Source organism: Orcinus orca, chromosome 15 (assembly GCF_937001465.1).
Source record: "Orcinus orca chromosome 15, mOrcOrc1.1, whole genome shotgun sequence".
NCBI lineage: Eukaryota > Metazoa > Chordata > Mammalia > Artiodactyla > Delphinidae > Orcinus > Orcinus orca.
In genome coordinates, this window is record NC_064573.1 from 56,777,779 (window position 1) to 56,793,726 (window position 15,948).

Genomic DNA, 15,948 nt, shown 5'->3' on the forward strand with positions numbered 1-15,948 from the left:
TTTACAGCTTCCGAATTTCAGACTTCCTTTTGCAACTGACTCATCCCTAATTGGGGTGCAACGTGTCTGTGATCATCTCTGCACTAGAATTCTCACTTCAGAGAATTCTAAAATGCTAAATTATAAAATAATTTGCAAATAAAGCAAAAACTTAAACAGAAATCAATTACCCCAAATCACTGCAGATATCTTCTACACTTGTGAAACCTCTCGCTTCCCCCCCCCATTTTTTCTAATTGCCAACTGCAAACACATCACTTAAAAATAAATCGGAAAGAACACTGCCTACCCAGGAGAGACTGTATCTTGACAGACAACACATACTTTTGAAAGACAACACCAATAACCTAAACCGAGAATATAGCAAGATATTTGGGTACAAAGGAGAGTAAGAAATATACTGACGCTTTGCATCAATATAGACTCGTTACTTAAATACAATTTTTAAGTAGCCCTTTAAACAATATTTTCCTCAGTAAGAAGAATATTCAATGATTTCTACTACTGCACACACAAAAAAACCTCCTCTTCCCTGATCTATGAAATGCACTTTCCCATGCAGGCTTGCATCCACGTCTAATTCTCCAAACAATAACTTACTGCGCAGTCCAACTTGAGAAATGAGAGTCTCATTCATTTATCAGGCAAAGTTAAAGCCAGCAAGATGCTTCAGATGGTCTGGTTTTGCCTGCCCCACCCTTGTTTCCTTGGAGCCACTGTGATGTCACAACACCAGGCAGGCTAGTGACTTCACTGCTCCAGCCCCTGCTTCTGAACACACAATTCTCTGAAGCCCCGGCAAATCAAATGACAGCAGAGCTCTCCAGGAGTGCCTGATGAATTCCCAAGAAACTAGTAGCTACGGAGCCTTTCGAAAGAGAGAGATGTTGCAGTGGCACCATCAAAGATCTCTCTCCAAATGAAGTCGTGCCAAAGAGAAATCTGAGTCATGGTTTTCAATAGTAAGTCTATATTCCATAATAAAGCTGACATTTAGAGGAAGACTGTGGTTGGATACTTGGAAGAGGCGGGGGAGGAAAGATGACCAGGGTACTCGAGGACTTAAGAAATTTCTCTCCATTACAGTCAAATTCTCATGGAAAAGAAACATGTATTTATTTTTCAGCCTACTTTTGGAGTTCTATTTTACTGGAGAGGACTTGAATTCTAATTCGTGAATTTTAGGGCTTTTCAAAAAAATCACTAATTTAAAAGATAAATATGTTTTACAACATGGAAGACAATACACTGGACGGCATATGCCTGTCCTAAACCAACAAACAGTAAATCCAGAAAGGATTCACAAAGTACTGACAATATCACATCTCCTGGGACATGAAGGGCTGCCCCTCTTCTACTTGAGTGGCCCCTGGATGCATCTGACCAACCGATGTTTCAAGACCAATGTCTAGATAAAATAGCATCTGATCAAGTAAAAAAAATCCCAGATCTATTTGAACACAATTCAAAGTTGGCCCAAGTCCAAGCACCGTGCAAGAAATGACACAAACTACTTTTAACCTAAGTTGCATTCGTGCAGAGGAAATGACTTAAAAATTAAATGTAGGGCTTCCCTGGTGGCGCAGTGGTTGAGTCCGCCTGCCGATGCAGGGGACACGGGTTCGTGCCCCGGTCCAGGAAGGTCCCACATGCCGCGGAGAGGCTGGGCCCGTGAGCCATGGCCGCTGAGCCTGAGCGTCCAGAGCCTGTGCTCCACGACGGGAGAGGCCACGGCAGTGAGAGGCCCGCGTGCAGCAAAAAAAGAAAAAAAAAATTAAACGTAAACAGTTCCCTGTGACAGACCTTTGACCTCTATCTACTCAATCCTTCACCTCAAAGGGGTCTACAAATTAAATTAAGTGGCTTCTCTTCTGCTTCTTGATAAATCATTCACAAAACATGTTCTGTGTTGCCAAAATTATTTGCCTAAAGTGTATTAGCTCCATAAACTGTACGCAGTAACTGGTGCATCTGGTATTTTGCTTTTCTAAACCACCAGAAAATCATAATGCAAATGAGACTATTTACTATTCAGCTATTTTATTTTCATCAATGCCTTCTCAAGTTAATAAAGTCAGCCTTCTCAATGTAGAATTTATTTCCTCTCACAAGGACTTTGTTACTCCAATTAAAATTTTAAAAGTCTGCTACCAAAATTAACATGCATTTTTTAAAAACACTGTTTGAGCCACGATGCAAATCACCTCCCATTCCCCAGGGTTCACGCAAGCTTTGATGTGCTCTTTTTTCTTAATAGGGCTTTTCTGCTTAATTTTCTGTAATTGGTGCTGCGTTCAGGGCTCCCAGATCATAAATGGATGACCATAAATTATCATTTTTGTTTCCTTGAGACATTAAAAATCAGTGTAAAACTCAAAAAGAACGTTTTCAGCACTGGATTTGTTGACTCTACTGCTAGGAAAGTTAATGCTACCAGGAGAAACTCCAACGCACACCTGGCCGCCCCAGAGAGCCTAAAATGGGCCAAAAAAAAAAAAAAAAGGACGGGCAGGATATCTGCAAAAGCAATTCCGCAAGCCTAATGTAAAAAATCTGAAACCCCAACTTAAACACGTAATGCAAGCGCCGCATCAGCAGGAGTGACTGACCCTCTCAGGATTTCTCAGGCCGGCCTCCACGCGTAATTAAAACCACATGTTCTCTTTATCTTTCTATTTGTTCTGCAACAATCTCTCCCTAACTTTAACCCTAGGCTGGAACTGGAGAAGAAACCCCTAGACAACTTTGTATCCGGAAATCTGAAAACCGAAAAGGAGAGAACGCTCCGGCGGCAAAGGACCACAGTGTCAATTTACTAGGTAACCACACCCACCGCATTGCAGAAGCCGTGAACTTGGCGGTTGCGGGGGGGGGCGGCGGTGAGATGGCGGGGCGAGTTGGAGAGGGGACGGAAAAGGGGGAGGGAAAGGAGGGCGAGAGACGAGGGGAGACCCCAGAAAGCCGGCCCCCGCGGCAAGGAGCCGGGAAGCACCCGCCAGGAACTGGCTGAGACCCCGACTCCCGCGATTCCGAGCCCCGGCCCCCACCCCCCGGGCTCCCCGCCCCCAGCCGCCGCAGAGCCGCCCGCGCACACGCCTCCCGAGGCAGCGGAGCCTCGTGGGCGCCAGGTGAGCAGCGCCGCCCCTGGCCCCTCGGCCCCGCAGGTGCCCCAGCCCCGAACCAACCCTTTGAGACGCTGCCCCCTCCTCCCCGGCCGCCCGGCTGCAGCCCCCGCCGCCGTCCGGGGGCCGCCGCCCCACTTCGGGGAAGCGGACAAGTTACATAAAAGCGGCCAGCCGCTCCCGAGCGGGGATGCTTTGTGCGAGCACACCTTACCGGCCCCGCGCCGCGCCCGGCCGCGCCGAGCCTGCAGCCGCCGCGCCCAGGCCCCTCCGCCGGCCGGCCCCCGCCCCGGGCGGCGCCGCAATGTCGCCCCCGCGCCCCTCCCCCACCCTACCCCGAGGGGTAACTCAAAACATGGCGCCCGGGACGGTGGAGGTGTGGGGGGCGAGGAAACTGACAGAGCCGGGGCGTGGGGAGCCAGCCGCCCCTCTCGGCCATGGCTCGGAGGGAGGACCCCAGGCCGGAGGCCAGGGCTCAGGCTGCGCGCCGGCCCCGCGATGCTGCAGCGCGGCCGGCGGAGCGGGCACGTCCCCGGGCGCGATACGCGGCGCTCGGGCTCGGCCCGGCGGGGGTCCCCGCGGGGGTCCGGGCGGGGCGGGCGCCAGGCTCCCGCGGTTCGGGCGGACGAGCGGCGCCGGAGCCACGCGTCCGCCGGGCCGCCCCGCGCCCGCCCACGGCCCGCCCTGCGCACCTCGCGACCCCAAGCCCCCCTCGGATCCCCTAGCTCCGCAGGCAGAAAAGTTACCTGGCCTGGGCCGGGGACCCGGGCGCGCCGCGGCGTAGGGACCGGGCTTGGGCGCGCGTCCTCTGGGCGCTGCGCGGAGGCTTGGGCGTGGGGAGGAAGCCGCAGACTCGGGCCGCTCGCCGCGCTCCCCGCCCCCTTTTGCAGGAGCCACGGAGGCTCCGCGGGCTGCGGCGGGGCACACGCCCAGGGACGGCGCCCGGCCAGGCTCGGCCGCGGGGGAGGGGGCGCCGCGGGACTTCAGGACCGTCGCGCCGCGGCTGCCTTCCCCATCGTGGCGCAGGGTCGCGCTCGGGGACGACGCCTCCAGACCGTTGCCAATCGCGTTAGCCTTTGGATTTCCACTGCGATTTCTGCCCGGCTCTCTATCCCTCCCAGGCACCCCCGGGAGAGTGGGGGGAGGGTTTTCTGACCTTCAGGTGAGTTATTTATTGGCTTAGGGACTGCAGGGTTTCCCCCCCCCCCTTTTTGAAAGAAGAAAAGAAATCAAATTGGCGGCGTTTTGCACAGGGTGGGTGCCCCAGAAATACTAAATTAATGGAGAAGATCTGAATTGAAGGTTGAGGGAGGAGGTTTCCTGTCTTTGGGCAGCCCCCGCCTCCCCACTGTCTCCCCCTTCCCCACCCTAAACCTGCAGTTACAGGTGGTCTCCTGGGCTTCCCAGCCTAAAGAGAAGTCATTATTGATAACGCTTCCCACTGAAATGGAGGGCGGGGTGGTGCACAACGACTTGCGGGCAAAAGAAATTATTCCTGGTCTCTCACAGAATCTAAGCTCTAACCAAGTAACCAAGGCACCTTTATGAAAATGTTAAGGGCCTCTCCATTTACTCCTAGTCACCCTTCCAGGAGCTCCCGACTCATTTAGGGAGGGGAAAAAATGGATTTACAGAAGTATTGCATTTGCAATCCAGTGCCAAAGATGTGGTGCAGAGTTAAATGGCTGTGGCAGAGCTTCTGGACCTGCTCTGTCGGTGAGGCCCTGGGAGGTGGGAAGACTTGGCCTGTGTTTCCAGGACAGGGAAGATGGCAATAGGGAGTGGGGGGGCTTATAGCACAAGGAACTCTATACTCTATTCAATATCCTTTAATAAACCATAAAATGGAAATGAAAAAAAAAGAAAGGGGAGGGGGCATTGTTCACATTTTTCAGGTTGTGTAAGAGAGAAGTTTGGAAAATTGTGGTTCCTATGTTTCTGTGGAGTTTATGGATCTGTATTCTGTAGATAGGCAGCTTTGAAAAATTTCTGAGGAAGAAAATGTGACTTAAGTCATGTTATAGGAAAACTATTCTGATAACACTGCAAAGACTAGAAAGGATGGGCAAATACCAGAAGCTGACAGGAGGTGACTATGGCATTGTTCCAAGTACCAGAGATAACACAGACCTAAACTGTCTTTCAAGTGACAGATAAAGGGTCAGTTCAAATACTGGATGCATTTGTGGATGATGACCTGTGTTAATTTCCTATCGGGGGCCACAAGTGTTAGACATATATATATATATATATATATGTATCACATCTGTACATATATGCTGGTGTGTGTTGCATATAAGATCTGTGAATAAAGAAAGGATTTATTTTCCTTTTTTGATATACACACTAAAGCACTTTCCTTTTTTTTATTTATGTAGGTTGTTTATTATAAAGGATCCATTGTTTTTATTAACTGCATAATGTTAGGAAGAAAATGCAAGGAATACTAGGATTAGGGACAGAAGTAAACCTGTAATACCAAGCTAAGCCTGATATCACATAAATCCAAAGTAATTCTCAAAATTGTTTTCATATCAATTTATAATTCTCTTTTACATGAAGCAATATGTTTCTCTTTTATTTTTTAAATTTATCTATTTTTTTTCATTTTTTTAACATCTTTATTGGAGTATAATTGCTTTACAATGTTGTGTTAGTTTCTGCTGTATAACAAAGTGAATCAGCTATATGTGTACATATATCCCCATATCTCCTCCCTCTTGCATCTCCCTCCCACCCGCCCTATCCCACCCCTCTAGGTGGTCACAAAGCACTGAGCTGATCTCCCCGTAAAGCACTTTCCTTTAAAAGTGGAGTTGAACAAATTGTATTGTTTACAGTATACACCACATTGGCATTATCATTCGAGACAGAGATGGTTTCATATTCTCATTCATTTTATTGCTGTATTTTTTTTAATTGAAAGCAAACTGTTTTCTCCCTGACTCATGAATCTTAATCTTTCTAGTGATGGAAAAAATCAGCAATAGTGTATGAATGTCTATTTTCTTGGGAGAAAATGTTCAAATACTAAATATTATTTTTTTAAAGTTAGAAGTACCTAGCTATTTATCCTAATACTGCATAAATTCAAAATTTGGAGTAAAAACCATACTGCTTCACAGTTTAACAGTAAATGTGGGAAGCAGTTACTACGAAACCTTTTGGGTTTGACCAGGGCTCTCCGCTATTCTTTTTTTTGTTTTTCCTAGCACACATATGGAGAAAAAGAAATGCCAAACGAAAATTCATGAGCAGCACAAAGCTAGCTCGTCAGTAACTTGCCTGCATCTCTGTAATAAACTCTCTTCCTTCTACCTTGTGAATATCGTGCCAAAGCCGCTGCTAGTCATCTGTCTCCCCACAGTGCCTCACTGGGTACATTGCAAGCAAGCATTGAACACTTTTGCTAAATGAATGAATGGACGTTGAATAATGAACTAAGTTGTCGCTTGACTTTGAGGGTTCTGTTTCCTCACATATAAAATAAAGGACTATTTCCAAAATTCCTTATGTTTCAAAAATACTAGGGTTCCATAAAATAAAAAGACATTAACACATATTAATACCTGCTGAGTAAAAGCAATAAGGGAAAACCTACACTTTAACGCTCATCAGGAAATAAAATAACGAGCTCTTCCACATGGAAAAGAGAAGGAAAGTAACAAAGGAGAAGACTGGGTGATGATACCATTATAGTTGGATCTGCTTTGTTTCATAAAAGACCAACGTCACCCTGCATCCCTCTCGCTATCAAAAATAAAGCCACTGTACCCCCAGAGAACTTTTTATTCTTGTCAGCGTGAGACCCCTCATGGTGCTGTTTCAGTGGGTTACAGAAAAGTAGTTCTTGGATCAAAGGAATGCCTTTCAGTCCCAGAGTGAGTGCAGATTTGGCCTGAGAACTCAATCAGATTCTAAATTTTCTGTGTTCACACAGGAAGTACCGAAATACTCCATGAAATGTGGGGAACGAGTCCATGACTCCAAGCCCAGGTCTCAGGATGCCCATTCTGGTCTCTACCACCATAACTAAGGCTTACCCTACAATAGGCTTCCTGAAATTGGTCTACTGTAGGGAAGATACATCACTGAAGGCCAACAAGCCATCCAGAGAAAAGGGACACAGCTAACTTTAGGTAAGATAAATGTGTAACTTCATCCCAAGCTGTAGAGACAGGATTCCCCACGAACCTCCATCCAACCACAAGCATCCACAGCATACCGACTCCTTGGTACTCACTGGTACCCTGCTACCTGATGAGCAACGATAACTCCAGGGCATTCCCTAGCAGTCCAATGATTAGGACTCCAGGTTTCCACCGCAGGGGGCACCGGTTTGATCCCTCGTTGGGGAACTAAGATGCCGCAAGCCGCATGGCGTGGCCAAAAAAGAAGAAGCAAAAGAAAAGAAAATGATAACTGTGGCCTGACAGCCAAGGCAAGGGCAGCATTTGCCGGTTGTATTAGAGCCTCATCAACAAGCTGTCAGGGTGTGTTGTCAACCTCATCAACAAGACCCCAGGAAGAGATGATGGAGAATCTGTCAAGTGATCCCATCAGAACGCTGCCCTCCAACACGAGGACTGGGAGAACACTGAGGCTTGACCAAACCCTACAGATGCGGCAGATCGAACAGGCATGCAGTCCTGTCGACAGTCTCAGACTACCCTTCATTAAAGCATGTGGTATTTTAAAAAATCTCCGTATTCTTCAGTCCTTTAAGTTGACTGTTTCTCATAGTCAGTTGCCTTAGTAAAATGTTAACAACAGGGCTTCCCTGGTGGCACAGTGGTTGAGAGTCCGCCTGCCGATGCAGGGGACACGGGTTCGTGCCCCGGTCCGGGAAGATCCTACATGCCGCGGAGCGGCTGGGCCCGTGAGCCATGGCTGCTGAGCCTGCGTGTCCGGAGCCTGTGCTCCGCAACGGGAGAGGCCACAACAGTGAGAGGCCCATGTACCGCAAAAAAAAAAAAAAAAAAAAAAAAAAAAATGTTAACAACACTTGCAGTAGCTAGTTGAGACTTATTCTATGCTCAGGATAATGTCAGGCACCTGAATTGCATATCAAGTCCTTGAAATGAGGACACACAGTCTTTAGCCACGGCATTACCAGGGACCATAAATAAGGGAAATACAGGGATGAATGCATAATTCAAAAGCAACAAGCTTATTCTTCTGAAATAAAAATTCATTTGAGAGTTTCCAGGTTCTAAGAATAGTGTCAAGTTAACAGCTCATCAAAGCTTCCAGATGCTTCCTTCATTCCAAGTTTGTATACATCATTTCAGGGGTCTGCATACATGCAGAGCACAGATGCAAAATGAAATTTTAAAATGCCAATAAGTACAAATGCACCACAAAATATACAAAAACATGTACATATGAGAGGAAGTACATATGATGTACTTCCCCCTGCTAGTACATCATTAAAAAATCGTTCCCCACAAGATTCAGAGCTCTTTTCTACCTTTTTTGTTAAGATATGGAACAGATTCAATGCCTTCAAAAAATCAAAACATAATCTTAATGGAAAATAAAATGATTTATATGCAAATCAAAACTACAGTGAGGTATCACCTCACACTGGTCAGAACAGCCATCATCAAAAAGTGTACAAGCAATAAATGCTGGAGAGGGTGTGGAGAAAAGGGAACCCTCCTAAAGTGTTCGCGGGAGTGTACAACCACTATGGAGAACAGTATGGAGGTTCCCTAAAAAACTAAAAATAGAACTACCATGTGATCCAGCAGTCCCACTCCTGAGCATATATCCAGAGAAAACCATAATCTGAAAGGATACATGCACCCCAGTGTTCACTGCACTGTTTACAATAGCCAAGACAGGGAAGCAACCTAAATGTCCATCAACAGAGGAATGGATAAAGAAGATGTGGTGTGTGTGTGTGTGTGTGTGTGTATATATATATATATATATATATATATATATATATATATATAAAATGGAATATTACTCAGCCATAAAAAAGAATGAAATAATGCCATTTGAAGCAACATGGATGGACCTAGAGATTATCATACTAAGTGAAGTAAGTCAGAGAAAGACAAATATCATATGATATCACATATATGCAATCTAAAAAAAATGATACAAATGAACTTATTTACAAAGCAGAAACAGACCCGTGCACACAGAAAACAAATGTATGGTTATCACAGAGGAAATGACAGGGGGAGGGATAAATTAGGAGTTTGGGATTAACATATACACACTACTTTATATAAAATAGATGATCAAGAAGGACTTACTGTACAGTGCAGGGAACTCTACTCAATATTCTGTAATAACCTATAGGGGAAAAGAATCTGAAAAAGAATGGATATATGTATATGTATAACTGAATCACTTAGCTGCACATCTGAAACTAACACAACATTGTAAATCAACTATACTCCAATATAAAATTAAATTAGAAAAATAAAAAATCATTCCTATTCATCAAAATTCCATATTTGCCTCCTTCCTGTCTTTGTACTCTTGTAAAAATATTAGTCAAAAAGATGGGACTAATATATATCATGTAAGTTTCATTGCATTAAAATATACCCTTATTAAATAATTTTTTACTTTCTCCATTTCTAGTAAATTTTAGAAATCTCAGCCCTTTTAAATAGAATAATTTCTGGGGAATTCCCTAGTGGTGCAGTGGTTAGGACTTCTTGCTCTCACTGCCAAGGGCCTAGGTTCGATCCCTGGTCAGGGAACTAAGATCCCTCCTGCCGCGCGGCGCGGCCAAAAAATAAAAATAAATAAATAGAATAATTTCTAACAATAAAATTTTAAGGGTTATTCTAATCCTCAGTCCTTTATAAAGTTTAAATGCTGAATAACTATCCTCTTCCCCTTAAGTAAAAATAAAGAATATTTTATATTTGGGCATTTTGTATATAGTGGCAAAATATAAGTAATGGAAGTTGGTAACCTGTAATATTAGGAAATTCAACTCCCAAGCGATTCACCATCTGAGACCATATTGATACTCCACACAGATGCTCACTACTGAATGATGCCAAGACAGTTAACATTTTAATCACTTCCCCCGAAAAGACATAAAATGAATGGCAGCGAGCCCCTCAGTCTCCTGTAAAGTTGTAAAGAATCCTAACTAGCTATTGCATCCGAACAGCAATCAGCAAGAATGAACCGAGGAAGAAAAAAATGGTCATAAGACACATGCAGATGTCTGGTTTATTAACTTGTTGACTCTGTCTCCAGATTTATGTTCTCCTCTTTAGGCAAACATGCCATAGTTAACTTTGTAAACTGAAGAAACATGCAGCTATGACTACTCCAAGAAAAACGTCAGCTTTGCTGCTCACTTTGATTCCTGTTGTCCAGGACTTTTATTTGCTATGTCCAGTGTCTCCCTGTGCATGCATACTTAACAGTGTGGGTACAACCTGAAAATAGTCCACAGCTTCCAGAATGTTCCGGGAATCAATGAAAACATCATTAGACTATCTTTGCCCCTTGAAATAAATTTGGTGCTTAATAGGTCAAAGCCATCTTAAAGAAAGCTTCTGCTATTGACTCTCTCCTGTTCAAAATGTTTATCAGGCACTTGTCAGAACATCAAAAAAGGGCTTATTTGCAAATGATAGAAATCTGAGAAGGGCGCCAGAGTTTCTCAATCCAGGTGGTTTGTGAAGAGTTTAAGTTTTATACTTGCGTGTCAACAATAATCTTGGAAAGCAGTAAAAGTACCACTTATATCAGAATCCCTCGGAGTACTTGTTAATAATGTTGATTCCTGGGTCCAGCCCCTGGAATAAGCAAACCAGAACCTCTGGGGTGGGATCCAGAGAGCAGGCACTTTTAACAAGCTCCCCAGGTGATTCAAAATCACACTTGGTTTTGAGAACCACTGATCTAGGTGAGCAGGGTACAGCAATAATGACGCAGGTCAAAAAGTTGGTGTATTGTTCACACCAATGTTTCACAAAAGGTGGGACAGAGAAAAGTGAGAGGACAGCCTCATTCAGCCACGTAGGTGCACGGAACAGTAGGAAGCCTACACTATGGCAGTCAGCACACGTTTTGCCAGAAGAGTTATTGTTTGGATCCTGTCGTCGTATGCATCAATTTGCAACAGCAGTTCATTTGCAGTAAGTACAGTAATAAATAACAATGAAAGATTGTTCTGTACCCAGTTCCAGCAATAATTGGATTTGACGCCCATTTATCCAAGGTTGCAATAACACTACAACTCTGACCTTAATTTCCAAGTACACAAAACTTCTTGAAAAAGTTGCCAAGAGATGTCTCATTAAAATGGTAAATGGAAAACTAACTGTTGGCAGTTTGAGTTAAGTTTGAGATTTGACTTTCCCAAACCCAGCAAATGGAAACCTTAAGTTATTCATACCTTTTGCTATAACATACATATACAGACAGGCATACCCTGTGCTGATTAGTGAAAGCTAGTGAACCAAATTAAAGAAATCGACCAGAGGCTACATCTTTCTACCCTTAAGCACAACGTGAGGGATTTTATTTGGGAAAAGCAAGATCATTAATCCCATTAGTATGTTGTTACTTTATAAATCTTGTATTTTTCATATCATTTGTAAGGTTAGTTTGGTTTTATAGTTGATGAGAACTACAGCATGATGAATTTAAATCTAGTTTTACATCTGTATATATTTAAGTAACAAAATAATATAAGGTAATATGGGAGGCATCAGAAATCTTTTCTTTCATTAAAGCGATGTTAAAGAATGAGATTCCAGCTCAATAAAAGATAATACTAATATGGACCAGCTGTCTTATGAGCAGTGGGCTTTCCAGCTAGAAGGATCAAGGAGATACCACGTGACATCTGTCAATAATGCCCCAGAAGAGATTCCTCTTACAGATGGGCAACTGGGCAAGAGCATATTTAAAGTCCTGTCCATCCCTGAGATCAAATTGTTTTCCAAGTGTTTGCCACCCAGGAACCAGGGCTTGCCCACTATTTTTCATTGTTTAGGTAGCAACTCAAATCTTGACTTCATTAAGATACACTGAGATATATATAAACACATACGTGCGTGCGTGTATACATATTATGGAATAGCCTACAAAACTTCTCCATTATAGGTTGAGATTAATCTGCCATTGGTTCATTACTTTTTCTCCATGAATCTGAAGATAATTTCCATGACCAGTTCCCTTCCTACATGACCTCCACTTGTCCCATCCTTGCTCATCAGACTTTTATCTCTGAGTTAGGTTTTATTGCGTTGCATCCAGCGGGTGGGCACCATATTGTTTGAGTCAAGGTCTAAAGATTCTAAACAGGAAAGCATTATATTTCTAAGCCCTTTTCTGACATGTTCCCAGGTGTTCCAACGCCCATTCCCAAACTATTCCACTCTTTAACAAAATCAAGCAGGCACACACTTGCCATACCACATACGTGTTCAAGAATGCCATTATGGCTTGATGAACAGAGGACTGAATGATGTCTTAAAACTGCTGTGTGGCCTTGAACAAATTTCAGCTTCTCTTTTTATTTTTTTGGCTGTATCATGGGGCATGTGGGATCTTAGTTCACTGAACAGGGATCGAACCCGTGACCCCTGCAGTGGGAGTGTGGAGTCCTAACCACTGAGCTGCCAGGGAATCCCCAAATTTAAGCTTCTCTTGATATCAATATCCATTGAAATATTCCTTCCATTTTCTGTCTTATTAGAATAGAGCCGTGGTTCTCAACCATGGCGGTGCATCAGAAGAATCACGTAGGGGAGATTTTAAAAAATAGCAACTGAAGTTCATTACCATGGTGGCGTGATGAATACATGTGGGCTTATTATTCTAATTCTCTGTACTCTGTGTACGTTTGAAATATTTCATAATAAAAAGTTTAAATTTAAAAATATTTTAAAAAATAACTGATGCTTGAGATCTTCCCGAAACCAATTAGATCAGAACCTCTGAAGAATGAAGGGCAGGCATCAATATTAACATTCCCCAAGTGGTTTTTAAGGGTAGGCAGAGTTGAGAAACAAGAGCAAGAGAAGACTGAAGCATAAAATTAAGTTGAATATTAAGAATTCCTCAAAAGAAGGATGCCATCAAAGTAAAAATTCATAGAGGTTTATATCTGTTTATACCTTCAAGCAGAAGCCACTGGATTAAACATGCATGTACCTATCTGTCCTCTGTGAAGCTAGTTGCTTTTTGAACACATCTTCAGTTTCCTTAGCAGTGCCTGCCATCAGATTTGTTGATACTCACACTCTTTAGGGGAAACTTATTACTGTAGCTGGCTGCCCGTTTCATAGTAACGTGTCAATAAAATGCTGGCATATTTAACAACAGGCATAAAGAACTCATAACAGTAAATACCATGACTAGAATTTCAACAACTCTTCAAACACCCCAAAGGAAAAAAAACATCATTCAGTTTTATTCCAAGTTCCTCTGTGAAGTAGAGAAAATACACTTACACACTCATGAGTATCTTAGGTGGTGGATGATAGAAGATTCCAGCATGTAATCAGAGGGGTCTAGTAGGGAATCACGTCTAAATAAATATAATCTTAACATTTTATGAATTGGAGCTAGTGATTTCCCCCAGGGGTGTTCAGGCATTGGGCTTCAACATCATGGTGCCTCGCCCAGGGATCACTGTTTTTACTAAGAGCCAAAATTTATGGAGCATTTACCTTGTGCAAGGAACTGTTTTACGAGCTAGTCTATGAGAATACCTTGTTTCACCATCATGAGAAGCGTATGAGATAGATCCTATGATTGCCCTTATTTGACAGAAGGGGGAAATGGGGCAGAATCAGGTTCAACAATATGTCCAAGGACACGGCCATGACCAGTAGAGCCAGGATACAAACTTGGGTGGTCTGACTCCCAAGCTAGACCCAAAAGGCTTCTACCTCTACAGTCAAATGTACATATACGCACACATACACACATTTGGTTAAATCTCATGAAATCGGCAAACTTCAATTGCTTTTTGACTTTCAAAAACAGTAACTTTACAGTAATGAGAAGACACTGCATTAGCTATGAAGGCAGAGAAGCATGGGGTTAAGGAATGACTATTTCTACTACCATGGACATATTAGAGAACAGGAAGAGTCCGCTGAAAGTCTCTAAGAACATGAATATAGAAAGAATACTCTGGTTGTTTTCAGTCTAAGACAATTCTAAAAGAACTTAAGGCAAACGCTAGTAAAATAATTATTACTAACTCTTCTTTAATACCTACCATGTGCCCACACTGTTTTAAGTGCTTTATATCTCTATTCCTCACAGTTCTGTGAGGCAGGAACTCTTATGATCCACATTCTAGAGATGATAAAACCAAGGCCACTGAGCAGCTAAGACACTTTTCCTGGTCACACTTTGGGAAGTCGTGGACCTGGCAATTTTATTTTGGAGGCTGTGCTCTTAACCACAATGCTCAGTTGTTCCTACAGAATTCCATCAGTTCAGCTGAAATTTCCTCTACATAAAGGAAAATATCAAATTAAAAAAGCTATACCCCACATGGAATCCATGTATACAGATGGATCTATTTCACTAAGGAGTGCATTCTACTGCTATTTCGAGTCTGAGAAAAAGGCCAAAGGGGAATGCTCTAATCCATGAGTGAATTTTAGGGGCTCTACCCTCAAAATCTATCCAGAATCCCACCACACCCACTGCTAGCACTCTGGGGCAAGCCATCACCATCCCTCTCTGGGTTCCTGCAAGAGTGTCATCACATCTCCCTCTTCTGCCTCCCTGGGACCTTTGCTGTCATTCTCCAAACAGAAGATACTGTGGTCTTAGTGAAACAAGCCAGATCACGTCACTCACATCCAAAGCCCCAAAGGCCTCCCGACTGTACCCTCTGCCCTCACTGTTCTGGCCTCTTCTACCAACCACACTCCCAGTGCCTCGCTCACTCTCACCTCCTTGTAGATCCTCAAACAAGCCAGGCACAGCCCACCCTCGCCTGCTCTCTCTGCTATGCTGACATCTCATCTCCTTCAAGTCTGATCACGTGCCACCTCCTCAAAGAGCCCCTGCAGACCTGATTATAAACTGACCCAGCTAACCCAGCACTCCCACCCTACGCTACTTAAAAAACAAAAAACCTAACATACCCAGCATTTCCTTACTGATTATGTTTACTGTCTGTCCCCTGACATTCTCAATGTGAGTCCCACAAAGGCAGGGGTTCTAGGTCCCATTCACTGGGTGTCCCAGCCACAGAGAACAATGCCTGGCAGAGGGGAGGCTTTCAATATGTGTTTACTGAATGAAAGAATGAAGAAAGGAGCAGGGATTATAAAAGATGGGACTCTGGGGAGAAGAGTGATTAGAGGGGCAGAATCACAGAGTCAGGTGGCCCAGGATTGGGATTGAACACCAGAAGGAAGAGATCCAGAAGGAAAAAACTAACTATGAGGAGGAATGGATATATGGTCCAAACGTGTGCAGAGTTATATGCAGCATACCTCCTCCAGATCCACTAGTGGAGCTGATTTGGGCAGAGTCTCCCCACCACCCTAAAAGATTCCCCATCCGTACCCCAAACCAACACAGAGGACACCAGCAGGATGCATCTCTCGCCACATCCTCAGAGAAGAAAATAAAGCATGGTGTAGCCACCTCCCCAAATGCCACTTAACATCAGGGGGCATTTAACGGGCACTTGTTTTCTCAGGACAAAGGAAAATATCACAAGGCCCAGGTAGGACCCTCCTCACTCATCTCCGCAAACAATGGAAATGACCACTGCAGTGGGAGTTGTCACATCAGCTGGAGCAGAAGTGTCCAGGCTAGTACCGTTTTTCATATCAGTGGTTGCCATGGTGAT

General features: G+C 43.9%; 1 protein-coding gene and 1 long non-coding RNA gene across 26 annotated transcripts in view; one reads left to right on the forward strand and one right to left on the reverse strand.

Annotated features, from left to right (window-relative positions):
- The window catches only part of EPB41L3 (erythrocyte membrane protein band 4.1 like 3), a 214,685-nt gene that overhangs the window by 132,442 nt on the left and 66,295 nt on the right, over positions 1–15,948 (reverse strand). For 4 of the 25 annotated variants that reach the window (XM_033439374.2, XM_049698288.1, XM_049698286.1 and 1 more), the window contains exon 1: positions 3,869–4,226. The exons of 1 other annotated variant lie outside the window; for it this stretch is intronic. The gene's annotated coding sequence lies outside the window, so the exon portion shown is untranslated. Of the gene's footprint in view, positions 1–3,336; positions 3,402–3,868; positions 4,238–15,948 lie in introns of those variants that run through there. 20 more of the 25 variants (XM_049698277.1, XM_049698276.1, XM_049698279.1 and 17 more) reach the window with 15 other exon arrangements.
- Positions 819–7,924, forward strand: LOC125961298 (uncharacterized). The gene is made up of 3 exons (XR_007471837.1): positions 819–962; positions 2,714–2,819; positions 6,335–7,924. It is a non-coding gene; the product is annotated as an uncharacterized LOC125961298 (long non-coding RNA).